Source organism: Rhinopithecus roxellana, chromosome 3 (assembly GCF_007565055.1).
Source record: "Rhinopithecus roxellana isolate Shanxi Qingling chromosome 3, ASM756505v1, whole genome shotgun sequence".
In the NCBI taxonomy this organism is placed as follows: domain Eukaryota; kingdom Metazoa; phylum Chordata; class Mammalia; order Primates; family Cercopithecidae; genus Rhinopithecus; species Rhinopithecus roxellana.
In genome coordinates this window covers 140,680,104-140,698,142 of record NC_044551.1, presented here as the reverse complement: position 1 = coordinate 140,698,142, position 18,039 = coordinate 140,680,104, and the positions used below count along the sequence as shown (strand labels likewise).

The 18,039-nt window shown below is 34.8% G+C and overlaps 1 pseudogene; it reads right to left on the bottom strand.

The window, feature by feature from the left end:
- Positions 1 to 17,702, bottom strand: part of LOC104663597 — an 87,470-nt pseudogene extending 69,768 nt beyond the window's left edge.
- Positions 17,703 to 18,039: the final 337 nt, after the last annotated feature.

Below are 18,039 nucleotides of genomic sequence, written 5' to 3'. Positions count from 1 at the left end.
AAAATATTAAAGAGTTTGAGTAAGAAGCAACCAATATAGTGTTCCAATGACAAAATGTCAGAGGCAATATTTATTGGAAGAATGCAAAAGCACACTAAGTAAATTATTGGAATGGTTTGCAATTACAGAATTACTTCTTTTTAGTCCACCTTGGTGGAAAGTCTCTAATCACATAATCATATGTTAATTGGCTGCTTATGGTTGGTTGAGGTTAAATTTTAGTTCTGTCTAACATAAGCATTTATCGGCAATGACACAAGTTAAGTTTTACTTATGTTTGCTATTAAGCAAGATTAAGGCTATCTTTAAGGCCTTTTTTTTTTTTTTTTTTTCTTGAAATGGAGTCTTGCTCATTCTCCCAGGCTGGAGTGCAGTGGCGCGATCTCGGCTCACTGCAAGCTCTGCCTCCCGGGTTTCACACCATTCTCCTGCCTCAGCCTCCCGAGTAGCTGGGACCATAGGCGCCCACCGCCACGCCCAGCTAATTTCTTTTGTATTTTTAGTAGAGACGGGGTTTCACCTTGTTAGCCAGGATGCTCTCCATCTCCTGACCTCATGATCCGCCCGCCTTGGCCTCCCAAAGTGCTGGGATTACAGACGTGAGCCACCGCCCCTGGCCCCAGGCCTTTGGTTTTGTTTGCTCACATTTTTCAGGACTGTTATCCATTTTATTTTTACTTTACATTAGTTAACTTTAAATTTGGGTGAGGAGAAACACACGGTGCCTCCAGCCCCTGCCTCTCCTCCTTTTCTCCTGATACACACTAGTAGAGAAATATTTCATGGAGGATCATCCTTATTGAGTATAAATACAAGAGCTAAAATTTATCTATACCTACACCCAAAACACACACAAACACACACTCTTCTCACACACCATTTTGACTCGAGGAAGATGCATTTTTCTGGGTTACTCCAGAATGTGATTTTTAGACGGTATACTCTTCTTTTGTGTGAAACTTCTCTATTCTACATTCCACTTTTTATTTATTAATGAATAAAACATACATTAGTTCCCTAACTCCCTGCTTCTATGTTCTTGAAACTTTCTTTTAAAAATATTCTACTTCATTCATTCTACTTACCTCTTCTTCATTCTGTCTCTTCTGTCACTCCTCGGTGTCCATTTCTATAATAAATCGGTCACTGCATATTTGGGATAAGCTATATTCTTGTTCTTGGCATATTAGAATGCCCATTCATTATCCAATTATGCTGTTTGCTCAAGGCAGACTCTTACAGTGGAATAAAGAGAGCTCCTTCCTACCTTTTTAATTTACTCTTTTCAGGGGAAACTCATGACAGAAATACTTAAGTGGATATATTTCCCTCAGCAAATCTAGCTATGACACATTAGAAAGTTGAGGATGAATATTTAAAAATTACCCCTGGAAGAGGTTTCACTCAGTGATGAACACGTACTCTGCACACCTCTTCCTCCCGGAATTATCAATCTATGAATACCAATTAAAAATCTGTTTTTAAAACTCATATTCATAACTCTATTAATACAAGAATATTACTAATTAATCAAGTAAAAACAAAACCATAGAAACATCAATTTCTGTGATATTTAGTTCAGGGATGTTTTGACCCATATGGAAATAGCTACCTCCCAGTAGATCAATATGCTTCATAATCTTATATGAAAAATGTACAAATAATTTAATATATTTTTAAATTTTTGTTCAAGAAAAAAATGATACGCTTAGAAGATCATTTTCATCATGCAAAATCATAATTTTTAGGCCTATCCAGAAGGTTGGACCTTCCAAACATTAATATCAACCATGCTGCAATGGTTCAGTTGACATTCAGTCTGGCAACTGGCTAGTTCTCTTGAGCCAAGCAATGCATTCAGTAAGGCCTAAACTTATAGCACCAAATTTAATTTTACCAACAGGAGAATTTCCTGGTATTGCTATCGGGAGAAAAATCTTTTTCCCTCATAACAGGTCAAAGACAGAAAAGCAACAATCATTTTGCTTTATTTGTCTTGAGAAATTAATTCTCAAGTTGACTCAGCTCCCATACGCAAATACAAACAGAGTGAGATTTTGGCACAGGGAAGAGTTTTTCTTATGTTTACTCTTTTCTTTTTCCTGCCTCGAATTCTTTATCAAGGCTTCATTTCTGAAACTCTCAACTCTACGAAGTTTAAATCATGCAACTTTTAATGTCAATGTACAACTTACTTATTGGGTCTTATCATCATTTCACTCCAATTTTACAGGTCATCCATAATCTCCATTTCCTAGGTGGTGGAGAAACCACACAATCAAGTGTTTTCTCTTAAACAGCTTAGATGAGATTTTCTGTTTCATTTACATTCTCTGTGGATATTTTGTGTGACCTCAGTATTATCCTTCTTGTTGTATAAATGAGTCGTTTTATTAAACCTATCTATCTTATCCATAATCTCCTATACTCACTCTTTCTTATTTATATATAACTACGTATAGTCATACTTTATAGACAGAATCAACTGCATACAAGCATGTGATATCCGTACTCGACTTAAGGCTTTTAAAATGTTTACATACATTGTTAAATTTTATCATAAATCTTCAATTATTCTGAGAATAAACTGCTGACCATTGACAATCCTTAGCCATGATAAGCAATCTTTATGTTTCCTTTTTCATTTTTTAGTAGAACTGACTGAAAGTGAGTTATAAAATTTTATTCCTTATCCTGTTTGGCTTTTATGACCTACCATTCTTTCATTTTCTTTAGGTGTTTCTCTATATAAAGTATATTTTAGAAGTAACTCCAACTAAGTGACAAGCACAATGTTCTTGATATTACAGTTATCAAACTGTCCATAATATTGGTGAACTTTTGAGCTGCTATAAAACTAGTGGAACCTCTTCTTACTGCATAAAATCACAGAATTACTTCTGAATGTATCAGAGTCACTGATTCATAGTATGAATATTTCACAAATTTTCTTTTAAGATAATATTTTTAATTTTTTGTTAATTACCTATGGAAATTGTCAATATCAATTGTCCATTATTCAGATAACAATAATCTTATTTGAGACTCTTTCTCACAACAAAATCATAATAATTCTCTCATTCTCACTTGATGACAAGTTGCTGCAAATGCTTAACAAGGTTTTATCTGTAGTTGATCTTTCCACTTAAATACATTCTTCATTTGGTTTCCAGTATTCCTAAAACTACATTTTCATCTGCTTTGTAATGGTCTAGAAGTTTATTCACTGGTTACTCAATCAACTTAAACTCTTCCCTTTACTTTTCCAGTGCTCTATAATTTGACGTCTCTGTCACACTAAACTCAGTACTCCATAGCTAGATCTTCTATATTTAATCAACTTCTTGATTATCTTTAACCTTCTATGCTAAATCCCATCCTTGTAAATGTTTATGTTACTCCCCTACTCATAATGCACTTTACTCCTCAAAAGCATAATTTTGAAATTTGATCCTGCTACCATAATGAATTGTATGTCTCTTTATCTTCATGGGTCTGTCTTTACTTATGTGTAAAGCACCAAAATAACAATACTTACCTTACTAATTTTGAAGGGGATTGAAATAATATATGAAAAGGTCATAGCATTGCAAAAGTACCTGATATGCCATAACTGCTCAGTATAAGCGAGTTACTGTATTTTCTTCTAAAGTCCAAATTATAGTTATCTATGCCAAGAAAGTGTTGCTACTTATTGCTCTGGGGAATATTTTTACTTCTTCATATAGACTATAAGAGCTAGTCTTTAAAAGGAAAGAAATCTAAGTTGTGTTGGAAAGAATTCAAATACTGAATACAGAATTTACTGTTTCTGTTGAATTCTTTGCTTGAACATTTTACGAAAAGACACTACCTTCTTAGATGGAGCTGAATGCTCCAAATAGTTCTGTTGGCTTGATATATTTATCTTCTTCTTCAGGACAAATGTGCCTTTCTGCAATATATATTCACTAGTCCACCTACTATTTGTTGAAATTACAAGAGGAAATAAACAATAACAGATAGTTTCTATGTACTTTCGTGTTTTTGTTCTCTGAGATAAGAATTCTAAGTCATAAAAGTACTGTTCATATTTTTATAGATGCTAATGAATAGTTCTGCCAGTGTATCTTAATAAACTCATGGAAAGTTAAATCTGCATTATGTTTTTTATGTTTATCTGATTTGATTTCCATTGTATTACACATGGTGATTTGGGCCAGGAAAGAAACTGTTTTTGGTTGTTCAAATACCAATGTTATCATTTATGAATTTAAGGTAAGAATTTAATTATAAATCTTCTTTTGGTTTCTACCTTTTAATAGCTGATCATATAGGATAAATTATTATTTATCCTACAGAAGATATAATTATCTTAAATTTTTCCTTATTATTTTGTAATAAGAAAAAATAAGATTATTTTCTGTAGGATAAAATAAGATTATCCTTCATGCTCATGTGTATGATAAACAATTGCTGGGTGGGGAGTTTGAATCACAATAGGAATAATTATATTAATTGCAGTGGCAATAATAAAAACATGCTAATTATAAAAGGAAAAGGAGAGGTAGAACAGAAAGTATGAAAAATAGATAATTACTAACGTTTATAAAAGATTTACTATGTGCCAGGAACCATACATGATATTTGTTGATTTTAATGAATTCTCAAGATAACATACAGATAAATATAATTGACATTCCAATTTGAAAAAAAAAATGGAATCTAGGTTTTAAAGAGTTTAAATGATTCATTCACTGAAATTTGTCTAGTAACATGATTGAATTTGGAAACTCACATGGGGATAAACAAAAAAAAAATTGTAAAGGCATGTATTTTGAGTACTTTCTTAGTGAAGTTAAAATTTTATTTGGCACATAATTATCTCTCAGTGACTAAGATAATATTGTCAATATGGACCCTCACCTTGTCATTTACTAATAAATGTTAATGATTTTCTGATAGTCTCTCTATCAAATCTTCTTAACACATATACAACATACATATAATAGAATATATGCACACAACATATTCAAATGTAAGACTGGGATAGTTCCTTTCTGTCAAACAGATAATATAAACATAATATATCCACATATATATGATTTTTTCTGGAATAAGTGGAAAATATTCTTTATAATCTACGGGAACTTTCTGTTTAATGACATTGTTTCAAATTTAGCACCAAAGGAAATATGAATAATGGTTGGTTTCAGAATGTTTGTTTGTTGTTATTATTATTTTTTTAATTGAGACACGGTCTTGTTCTGTCCCTCAGGTTGGAGTGTAGTGGTATAATCACAGCTCTACCTCCTGGGCTCAAGCGATCCTCCTATCTTAGTCTCCTGAGTAGCTGGGATGACAGGCACATGTCACCATGTCTGGCTGGTTTCAGAAACTTTCACAACTAGTTGATATCTTCTGTGTAATTTGAATATAGGTTCACTTCAAGCTCCTTAAAAGTAAAACGGTATACCTCCAAAAATTGTTGTATTCCTTAACAAGACATAACATAAATTACATTACTTTGTCATTTAAACTTTAGATTATGTTGTAGAGTCTACTGGAAAGAAGAAAAACAAGAACATGAAGGAAGTTTTTTTGTGAGAGTAATGTAGCATTCTAAAAATTACTTTTATCTTCCTTAAATTTATATTGTAACATATCCATTGTAAAATTAAAAGTATATTCACTAACTTAGCAAGTTGATAATCTACATTATGAGTTTAGCCAGATGACTACAATGTTATATCAGAATATCTTGAGATAGTATAAAATGAAAAAAAATGACAAATGTAAAATAGCAAGTCACGTACTACATTTTCTAAAAATGGGCAATTTATTTTTCCTTCACCAGAAACTAAACTATATACTAGAGATGATGATCAAATAACTAGCTTTTTTCAATAGTATTTTTAGAGAGGAATTTAGTGTTGTTTATTTCTACAATAATCCTACTGTACTATTTCGCAGAATATATACTATATATTTTTATTAGCTGAACAAATTGATTTGAGATGTAGTTTTAGCTATTTTATCATTTTTTGCTTTGACTTCATAAATGCAGTTCTCATGCTCAGCCGATTAGGGCAAGAAAGGCATCTTCCATATGAGCAGAATAGAAATGTTAATGAACATGAGTTCATGAAGATGGAGCCTCAACCTAAACCTGACAATTTAACTATTTAACTACAATTTAACTCTTTCTCATGTAACAAGAATATTGTTAAGTTTATTTAATATTCTTATTGCTAAATAAGCTTATCAATATTCTTGTTACATGAGAAAAACATGCATGTATGAGTTTTCTTATGCATCTCTTAGGTGGTCAATGTGTGTAACCAGGCCGAATGTCAATCAATACAGAACTGTACATAGTTATGCTTATACAAAAAAATAAATAAATAAGTGAACTGCCTCCCAGTTTTAAAAACACTGCTATGGGTTGAATGTGTCCCCCAGACAAGCATGTGTTGGAAACAATCCCCAATGTAACAGTACTGGAACGTGGGGCCTGATGATTAGGTGATTAGGCTTTGAATGTGGAGAGAATGGATTAAGGCCATTAGAGTGGGAGTAGATTTGCTATCTCAGCAGTGGGTTCATAATGAAAGGGGCAGTTTGAGCCCCCTGTCTCTCGATCTGTCCCTCTCTTTTTCCTTTCACCATGTGATGAACTTCTGCCATGCTGTGTTGCAGCAAGATGGCCAATGCCAGATGCTGTCAGCTTAATCTTGGACTTCCCAGCCTCAAGAACTGTGGGAAATAAATTTCTGTTCATTATAAATTACTCAGTCTATGCTATTCTGTAAAACAGTTTAAGAAAAAAAAAATCAAAAGAATAAAAGGCCAGGAGACATTTGTTATTTAAATTATATACATTTATAAATGTGAAAGATATTTTACATGTGAGTCAGTCATAAGGTTATGATTTGAAGCTACGTATTTGTTTCCTGTTTGGTAAAAATCCGATTGAAATTATCAAGGAAAAATAAATGTGAAGGAAGAGAAAAAGCCGAAAATCTTCAGATGTCACACACACTTAAAATCTTGAAAATGCAAAATAAAATTACGGAAGCAAACCTACTCTGTTTCACATTTTTGAGAAATAAAAATATTTGAGCAGTGGCCTATACAATTTATTTAACTAATTTATTTGGAAAATGCCAGTTTCTCTATTTTTTTTTTTTAAAAAAAAAGAAATAAGAGCCACATAAAAGGCACACAACATCGAAAGGATTAGCTCATTCTAAGAAACCAGAAATAATATTCATCAAGAGAACAAACATAGTATGACATAAAACAGTATGTAAAATATTTAACTTAGATTTTCAATGATAACCAAGCTGATATTGCATAGTAGAAAACTTCCAAATACCAACCAAGACTATATTCAGAAAAAAGAATTATTAATAACAAAATATAACGGATACAGTAAAACACAGATTACATGAACATAAAATTGAATTAGTAATTCAGTATTCAGCTTCAGAGTGCTTCCAAAAACACAGAAGAGACTAAATTAATAGTGATTCATTTCCCAATAGCCATGTTATTATCCCTTTTGCATCCTCCTAGACATTTCTCAGAGCCTTTACATGTAGATGGGGCCATTTACCTAACACCTGCTATTAACATGTGGCCAAGGTATGTCTTCCCTATGCATTGAATTTTCTTGTCTACCATTACATGTAGAAGTCCAATAATAAAGGGGCCAATTTTACAAAAAATATAAAAATCCTAAATGTGTATGCAGTTGACAACAAAGCATAAAATCACACAGTTGCATAGATACTAAACAGCCTGCTTCTGAATGACTATTGGGTATAGAATAAAATTAAGGCAGAAATTAACAAATTCTTGGAAACTAATGAAAAAGATACAATATGCCAGAATCTTGGGACACAGCTAAACCAATGGTAAGAGGAAAGTTTATAGCACTAAATGCCTACAGCAAAAAGTTAGAAAGATCTCAAATTAACAACCTAATATCACACTTATAGGAAATACAAAACCCAGAATAAGCTAACACCAAACATAGCAAAAGATAATAAATAACCAAAATCAGAGCTGAACAGAACAAAACTGAGATGTGAAGATGCCTATAAAAGATCAATGAAATCAAAAGCTGCTTATTTGAAAGAATAAGTAAGATTGTTAGGCTACTAAGTAGGCTAATTTTAAAAAGGGAGAAGCTCCAAATAAACACAGTCTGAAACGACATTACTGCCAATCCCACAGAAATACAAAAAAAAAAAAAAAAAAAAAAAAAATCAGAGGCAATTATGAACACCTCTATTTACACAAACAATATAAGCCAAAAAAATGGATAAATTACTAGAAACACATAACCTATGAAGATTGAATCAGGAAGAAATGGAATACCTGGACGGACCAATAATGAGTTCTGGAATTATATCAATACCAAAAAGCCTACCAACCGGAAAAAGCCCTGAGCCAGATAGATTCACAGCTGAATTCTACCAGCTGTATAAAGAAAAGCTGATACCAATCTTACTGATACTATTGCAGAAAATCAAAGAGAAGGGACTCTTTCCTAACTCATTCTATGAGCCCAGCATCATTCTTATACTAAAACCTGGCAGAGACACTAAGAAAAGGAAAAATTTCATATCCTTGATGAACACATATGCAAAAATCATCACCAAAATACTAGTGAATAGAATTCAGAAGCACATCAAAAAGCTAATGCACCATGATTATGTAGGCTTTAATTCCTGGGATGCAAAATTAGTTCAACATACACAAGTAAATAAATGTGATTGATGTCATACACAATTAAAAACAGAAATCACATGATCATCTCGATAGACTCAGAAAAGGCTTTCAACAAAATTCAGTATCATTTCATGTTTAAAAAACCAGCAAATTAGTCATCAAGGGAACACCTCAAAATAAGAGTCATCTGTGGCAAAGCCACAGTCATCATCATACTGAACAGGTAAAGGTTGAAAGCACTCCGCAGGGGGCCTGAAACAAGACAAAGATGCCCACTCTCACCATTCGTATTCAGTGTACTACTGGAAGTCCTAGCCAGAGCAATCACACAAGAGAGAAAAGTAAAAGGCACCCAAACAGGAAGAGAGAAAGTCAAACTGCATCTCTTTACAGATGACATGATTCTACACCTAGAAAACCCCATAGTCTCTGCCCAAAGGCTCCTAGACCTAATAAACAACTTCAGTAAAGTTTTAGGATACAAAGTTAATGTTCAAAAATCAGTAGCATTTCTATTCACCAATAATGTTGAAGTTGAGAACCAAATCAAGAATCTCATTTACAATAGCCACAGAAAGAATAAAATACCTAGAAATATAGCTAACCGGAGAGGTGGAAGAACCTGACAATGAGAATTACAAATCACTACTGACAAAAATGAGAGATTACACAATAATAATAAAAAAAAAAATCCATGATCCTGAATAGGAAAAATCAATATGATTAAAATGGCCATACTGCCAAAAACAATTTACAGGTTCAATTGTGAACTTGCATCTAACTGTGAATGTCATTTTTTCACAGAATTAAAATAAACTATTCATAGGGAACCAATAAAGAACGTGAATATCCAAAGCAATCCTAAGTGAGAAGAATGAAGACAGAGAAATCATACTACCCAACACCAATCTATACTGCAGAGCTACGGTAACCAAAACAGCATGATACTGGTATGAAAAACAGACACGTAGACTAACTGAACAGGTTAGAGAACTCAGAAACAAAGTCCCATAACTTCAACCATCTGACCGTGAACAATTACAAACACAGGGGAAAGGACTCCCTATTTAACAAATGTTGCTGGGATAACTGGCTAGCCATATGAAGAAGACTGAAATTAATCCCATTATTTACACCATATAAGAAAATCAATTCAACATTTATTAAAGACTTAAAAGTAAAATCTAAATGTGTAAAAACCCTAGAAGAAAATCTAGGAAATACTATTCTAGGCATATGCCTTGGCATAGATTTCACCATGGAGATTCCAAAAGCATCTGCAGCAAAAACAAAAATAGACGAGTAGGATCTAATTAAACTGAAAAGCTTCTGCACAGCAAAATAAACTAACAACAGAGTAAACAGAAAATTTACAGAAAGGGAGAAAAAATTTGCAAACTATGCATTCAACAAAGGTCTAATATCCATAATCCATAAGGAACGTAAACAAATCAACAAACAAAAAACAACTTTATAAAAAAATTTGCAAAGGACATGAACAGACAAATTTTCAAAAGAAGACATACATGTGGCCAAAAAGCATATGAAAAAATGCTCGGCGAGGCATGGTGGATCACACCTGTAATCCCAGCACATTGGGAGGCCAAGGTGGGTGGATCACCCGAGGTCAGGAGTTCGAGACCAGCCTGAGCAGTAAGATGAAACCCCATTTCTACTAAAGATACAAAATTAGCTGGGCACAGTGGTGTGTGCTTGTAATCCCAGCTGCCTGGGAGGCTGAGGCAGGAGAATTACTTGAGCCTGGGAGGTGGAGGTTGCAGTGAGCTGAGATTGTGCCATTACACTCCAGCTTGAGCAACAGAGTACGACTCCATTTAAAATAAATAGATAACTGGATCCTTTCCTTACCCCTTATACGAAGATTAATTCAAGATGGATTAGAGACTTAAATGTTAGACCTAATACCATGAAAACCCTAGAAGAAAATCTAGGTAGTACCATTCAGGACATAGGCATGGGCAAGGACTTCATGTCTAAAACACCAAAAGCAACGGCAGCAAAAGCAAAAATTGACAAATGGGATCTAATTAAACTAAAGAGCTTTTGCACAGCAAAAGAAACTACCATCAGAGTGAACAGGCAACCTACAGAATGGGAGAAAATTTTTGCAACCTACTCATCTGACAAAGGGCTAATATCCAGAATCTACAAAGAACTCAAACAAATATACGAGAAAAAAACAAACAACCCCATCAAAAAGTGGGGAAAGGATATGAACAGACATTTCTCAAAAGAAGATATTCATACAGCCAACAGACACATGAAAAAATGCTCATCATCACTCGCCATCAGAGAAATGCAAATCAAAACCACAATGAGATACCATCTCACACCAGTTAGAATGGCAATCATTAAGAAGTCAGGAAACAACAGGTGTTGGAGAGGATGTGGAGAAATAGGAACACTTTTACACTGTTGGTGGGATTGTAAACTAGTTCAACCATTATGGAAAACAGTATGGCAATTCCTCAAGGATCTAGAACTAGATGTACCATATGACCCAGCCATCCCACTACTGGGTATATACCCAAAGGATTATAAATTATTCTACTACAAAGACACATGTACACGTATGTTTATTGCGGCACTATTCACAATAGCAAAGACTTGGAATCAACCCAAATGTCCATCTGTGACAGACTGGATTAAGAAAATGTGGCACATATACACCATGGAATACTATGCAGCCATAAAAAAGGATGAGTTTGCGTCCTTTGTAGGGACATGGATGCAGCTGGAAACCATCATTCTTAGCAAACTATCACAAGAACAGAAAACCAAACACCGCATGTTCTCACTCATAGGTGGGAACTGAACAATGAGATCACTTGGACTCGGGAAGGGGAACATCACGCACTGGGGCCTATCATGGGGAGGGGGGAGGGGGGAGGAGGGAGGGCTTGCATTGGGGAGTTATACAAGATATAAATGATGAATTGATGGGTGCTGACGAGTTGATGGGTGCAGCACACCAACATGGCATAAGTATACATATGTAACAAACCTGCACGTTATGCACATGTACCCTAGAACTTAAAGTATAATAATAATAAAAAAAAATAAAATAAAATAAAATAAATAGATAAAAACAAAAATAAACAAATGAATAAAAAATTAAATAAATAAATAAAGGTAAATGCCTAACATTACTAATCATTAGGAAAATGCAAATGCAAATCAAAAGCACAGTGAGACACCATCTCACATCAGTTCGGATGTGTTTTTTAAACAGTCAAAAAATAAACAGATGTTGGTAAGGTTGCACAGGAAAGGGAATGCTTATACATTAATGGTAGGAATGTAAATTAATTCAGCCACCTTAGATAGCATTTTGAAGATTTCTCAGAAAACTTAAAACAGAGTTACCATTTGACCCAGCAATGCCATCTCTGGGCATATAGCCAAAATAATATAAATTATTTTATGATAAATACATGTGCATGCCTATGTTCACTGCAGTGAGAGGTGAAGCCAGTTGGACTTCAGGGGTCAACTGGGGACTTGGAGAACCTTTCTGTCTAGCTAAAAGGTTTGAAAAGCACCAATCAGCACTCTGTTAAAACACACCAATCAGTGCTCTACGTCTAGCTAAAGTATTGCAAATGAATCAATCAGGGCTCTGTAAAAACGCACCAATCAGCTCTCCGTATCTAGCTAAAGAATTGTAAATGCAATAATCAGCACTTTGTAAAATGAACCAATCAGCTCTCTGTAAAATGGACCAAGCAGCAGGATGTGGGCAGGGTCAAATAAGGGAAGAAAAGCTGGTCACCGGAGCCAGCAGTGGTAACCCCCTCCGGGCCCCTTCCACGCTGTGGAAGCTTTGTTCTTTTGCTCTTCACAATAAATCTTGCTGCTGCTCACTCTTTGGGTCCGCAGTACCTTTAGGAGCTGTAACACTCACCACAAGGGTCTGCGGCTTCATTCCTGAAGTGAGGGAGACCACAAACCTACCAGAAGGAAGAAACTCTGGACACATCTGAACCTGTGACGGAACAAACTCCGGACACACCATCTTTAAGAACTGTAACACTCACCATGAGGGTCCGCAGCTTCATTCTTGAAGTTAGTGAGACCAAGAACCCACCAGAAGGAAGCAGTTCCAGACACAGCAGCACTTTTCACAATAGCAAAGACATGGAATCAATCTAGATGTCCATTAATGAGGTATATATACACCATAGACTACTATGCAGCCGTAAAAGAATGAAATTGTGTCCTTTGCAGAAACATGAATGCAGCTGGGGGCCATTATCTTCCGTAAATTAACACAGGAAATGAAAACATGTTCACTGTGAAGTGGGAGCTAAACATTGAGAATGCGTGGACCCAGTTAGGGTAACAATAGATATCAGGGCTTACTTGAGGTTAGAGGGTGGGAGGAGGGTGATGATAAAAAAAACTACCTATCAGCTGGGCACAGTGGCTCATGCTTGTAATCCCAGCACTTTGGGAGGCTGAGGTGGGCGGATCATGAAGTCAGGAGTTCAAGACCAGCCTGGCCAACATGATGAAACCCAGTCTCTACTAAAGATACAAAAAATCAGCTGGATGTGGTGGTGTCTGGCTGTAATCTCAGCTACTCGGGAGGCTGAGGCGGTAGAATCGCTTGAACCCAGGAGGTGGAGGTTGCAGTGAGCCAAGACCGCACCATTGCACTCCAGCCTGGGTGATAGAATGCGACTGCATCTTGAAACAAAACAAAACAACACAAAACACAAAACAAACAAACAAAAATACCTATCAAGTACTATGTTCACTACCTGGGTGTCAAAATCATTTGTACACATAACCCCAGAAACACACTATTTACCCATGTAACGAACCTGCACATGTACCCACCCCAACCTAAAATAAACGTTCCAAGAAAAAAAAAGATCCTTAACACTACCAAAGTCCAAGTCTGACTGTTTTAAAAAAGATAATTAACATTGTTAAACATACACCCAGGCTAACAAAAGAACAAGTGGGAGAGAGAGAGAGAGAGAGAGAGAGAGAGAGAGAGAGAGAGAGAAGAGAGAGGAGAAAAGACACAAGTCCTGCATATCAGAAATAAAAGAGAGGTCATTACTATTACTCCCAATGTTATCATTTCAAGAATAAAAAAAGAAATACTATGAACACTCTATATCAAAAAATTTAAAATCAAATGAAATGGACCAACTCCTTGAGAGACACAACCTACAAAAATTACAAAAATGAAGAGCTCTACATCTATTAAACATACTAAACCAATAATTAAATCTTTCCAAAAATATAAAGCACCACTTCTGATTTTCAGTATGGCATATAGGAAAGTTAAAAGTTTTCACTGCATTCTAACAACAAATTAAAAGCTGAACAAAAAGAAAAACCAACAACTTTTCTTCAGAATAGTTTTCAGAAAAGTGAGGTCACAGGGCAAACAGCTGTTCCAAAAATTAGAGAGATAGACATGTGGATAAAGAGAATCACAGATTAACAGAGCAGAAATTCATTAGCAGAAACAGTTGCAGAAACCAATGCTGGGGCACAAAAACCTGAAACCGTAGTTGATGATTTGCTGAAGGTGCAGTTTGGACAAGCTAAGACATAAAAGCTCCCAGGGGACTCAGTCATAGGTGGCCTGACACTCCTGGTTTATCATCAGGAGCTCTTCCAGGTCATCATAGTAGATAGTGGAAAAACATTAACCACAAACACAAACAAATAAACAACAACAACAAAAACTAAAGTGCAGAAAATTTCCAAATAATTTTCTGCTCTCAAGCAGTATGGACTGCACATACTTCCTTCTAAAGACTGCAGTATGGTAAAACGGGGAAAAGGGTAATTTTACAGTAGAGAAATCTGACAAACATTACTGCAGCCATGCCATCAACAGTGATTAGTCATATGAATGGTAAGCGCTCTTAATATGATGTGCTGAAACTGGCATATACCTATGTGATCATTCTCCAGTAAATCCACTTGAATCATGAGAAGACCTTTGAACAAATCCTAATTTAGGGGCATTCTGCAAAATACTTGTACAATACTCCTCAAGGTTATCAAAGTCATTACACGAAGAAAAATCTGATGAACTTTCAGAGTCAAGAGGAGTCAAAGGAGACGTGACAAGTAAATGTAATCATGGGATAGAGACAGAACATGAAGTAAAAACTAAGAAAATCCGAGTATAGTCTTAAATTAATAATAATTATAACAAATGAACCACACTTATATGAATATGTTAATAATATAGGAAACTAGGTTTATGTTTATAAAAACTTTCTTATCTTCTCACAGTTCTCTATAAATCTAAAACTGTTTTAAAATTAAAAGTTCATTAAGATAAAGAAAGTGCCACAGGAAAATACAGAAGTAGCAATGTAGGTGACTATTTCCAATATAATTGCATAATTAAGAAATTGTGTAATCATCCAATAATAATAAATTATGTTTTTTAAGAATAATGTAAAATAAAATATAGTATTTTATTTTTATTTTAAAAATAAGTATTAAGTTGCTAGGACATACATGTTTATTAAACTGTTTGAACCCAAATACTTAAAAGGAAACTGTTGGCATATTACTTTTTTCTTGTCACAGTTTAAAAAATGATTAAGACAGTAAGGGAACCACAAACCTAGATGGTTTGGAAACATCTTCCCTAATTGGAATACATGGCCCTAGAACAGTGGTTCTCAAAGTGTCCTCCAGGCACCTCTGGGAATCCCCAGCACTCTTTCACTACCCTGAATGGGTAAGCTATTGTAAAATCAATACTGAGATGTTAAAATCTTGCTTTTACCTTTCAAAATTATTTTAAATATATTTAATTTTAGGTAATACTCAAGTATTTTTAAACTCGTTCTCTGAAAATGTACAGCACAGTGTTCCAAATGCTACATGACATGAGATACTGAAAATTACTGAATGCAGAGGCAGATATCTGAATGTGGCTGTTGTCTGCTAAGCTAGACACTAAAGAGACTTGCCACAATGTGTTCACTTCTCACCAATTTTCTTTGCTGAAAACGATAGTTTTAAAATATTAATTACGCTAATACATAATGAATTTATTACTGTTTTTAAATAGAGTAAATAAACCTCTCTAAAATTGAATCTGTTTACATTTTTACTATAGTAAATACATCAATTCATATAACTTATTTAAATGAAAGACCTTGGGATTCTTAATAATTCTCAGAAATGTAAAGGCTCCTGAGACTAAAATCTTTGAGGACTTCACTGTAGATGACTGCAGAGTCATTAGATCAAAGATACAGGAGTTCGTGGGTAACAGCATGTAGCAGAAATGCACTTACTGCTATGCAACATTACCTGAGCAAATTTGTCTTCAAATTTGGATCTACAAAGGTATCAGAGGAACAATGTAACTGCTCTTCAGTATTCCAAAAGCAGTTTCTGAATTTCCATCTCCATTCTAACTATTATTACTTCTAAGGGAGTTCAGCACCTCTCGTGGAACTGAATGAAAAAGACGTTAACAGTAGGTGTGACGTTAAAAACTTAAGCTTACATTTCAAGGCCTATCAATTTAATTTATTTTCTTCAGGTTCTAATAAATGAATCTGTATGTCTGCAAACAACTATTAGCTTATAATAAGTCTCATTATACTGACAGACCGATCTGCAAAGTACAGTATTCACGATATCCTTTGCTGATGCATTTTTTTTTTTTTCAAACTTAGTCTGTGTCCTGCTATTTTGTTTGGAAATCATATATATGGACCTGACATGCTACTTCCAAAATAATTTCTTGCATGTTCCATATATTGTCTGTCATTAAAAAACAAGGAAAAAAACCTCTTTTATATTTGGAGATACATATTTATATTTTGCTTTCTAAACACATATATAAATAGTATTACAAAATATCTTAGGCTTGTCATTCTTAAATCATGCATAATTTGTATTTTGATATCACATGTTTGAATATGAGATTTTCTGAGACTGTACCTCATGTTGAAATTTCCTTGAAGTACTTACAAAATTAAATTGGTATCACAACATGAGTCACCCTTAATAACATAAAAAATAATAATCAGAGATTATACAACCATATTCTATGAAAACACAAACCCCCCAGAAACCCTTTACTGTCTATATTTTTATGAACCTAACACTCCCCTAATCTATGAGAGTAAGAATGTAATGAACATGTTGTTCTGGAAGTACATATAGGCTAATGGACCTAATAGGAGAATGAGCTAGATAAGAAATTGTATTTCAAAATTAGTTGTTTCTTGATAAACTAAGCTTTCTCCACCTTGTTTTTTGTAAGTATGAGGCAGTTTAGAAAAAACGAAAAAGAAAAAAAAGGATCACGCCTTGGCACACTGGCATTAAAATGTTTCATGATCTCTTAAGTTAAATATGACAAAAATTTCACTTATTTAGAATGTTAGCGTGTAGAATTAAAAGTATTCCTCAAGTATAGGAGGAGAAACAGGCACCTAGATGTTACTTACAAATGAGAAACAGAGTTGTGTGTGTTTGTTTCTCTTTTGAAATGGAGATTTACTCCTCTTGCCCAGGCTAGAATGCAATGGTGCAAGCTCAGCTCACTGCAACCTCTGCCTCCCAGGTTCAAGCCATTCTTCTGCCTCAGCCTCCTGAGTAACTGGGATTACAGGAGTGCACCACCACGTCCGGCTAATTTTGTATTTTTAGTAGAAATGGGGTTTCAACGTGCTGATCAGGCTGGTCTGGAATTCCTGACCTCAAGTGATCCACCCCACTCAGCCTTCCAAAGTGCTGGGATTACATGTGTGAGCCACCGTGCCTGGTCGAGAAACAGAATTTTTGAGACATGTCTTGATATTTGACTGTTCAGGAACTGAACTTTTATCTATTCTTAGGAAATTTCAGTCCTATCATTGTGAAAGTCAAACACTCAAATACCATATTCGCTTTGAACCTGTCTGCAGTCCAGGACATGGACCCGTGGACTTTGGCTTGCCCGTCTGACATATCATTCTCGAGCTTTGAATCTGCACTACTGATGCAATGAAGAATGGGGAGAGCAGCATTCGAGGGCCAAGTGAGATGCCAGCAACCTTCAAATTTCAGAGACAAGAGCTGCTATCAATGAACAGCCTGATGTCCAATTTTAGTGGCAGTAAGAACACAAATACCTAGTATTCAATAATTATGGCAACATGACTAAATGATGCCATGATCACACCTGTAATCACTCTGCTTAGATTCCCTTTCTTTCTGCTCATTTTATGACATTGTCTTCAGCTTCTTATCAGTTCCATAAGCTAAGAAAATTTACTCATTATTTCTTTCTGTGCAATTAGTCCAAAGAGG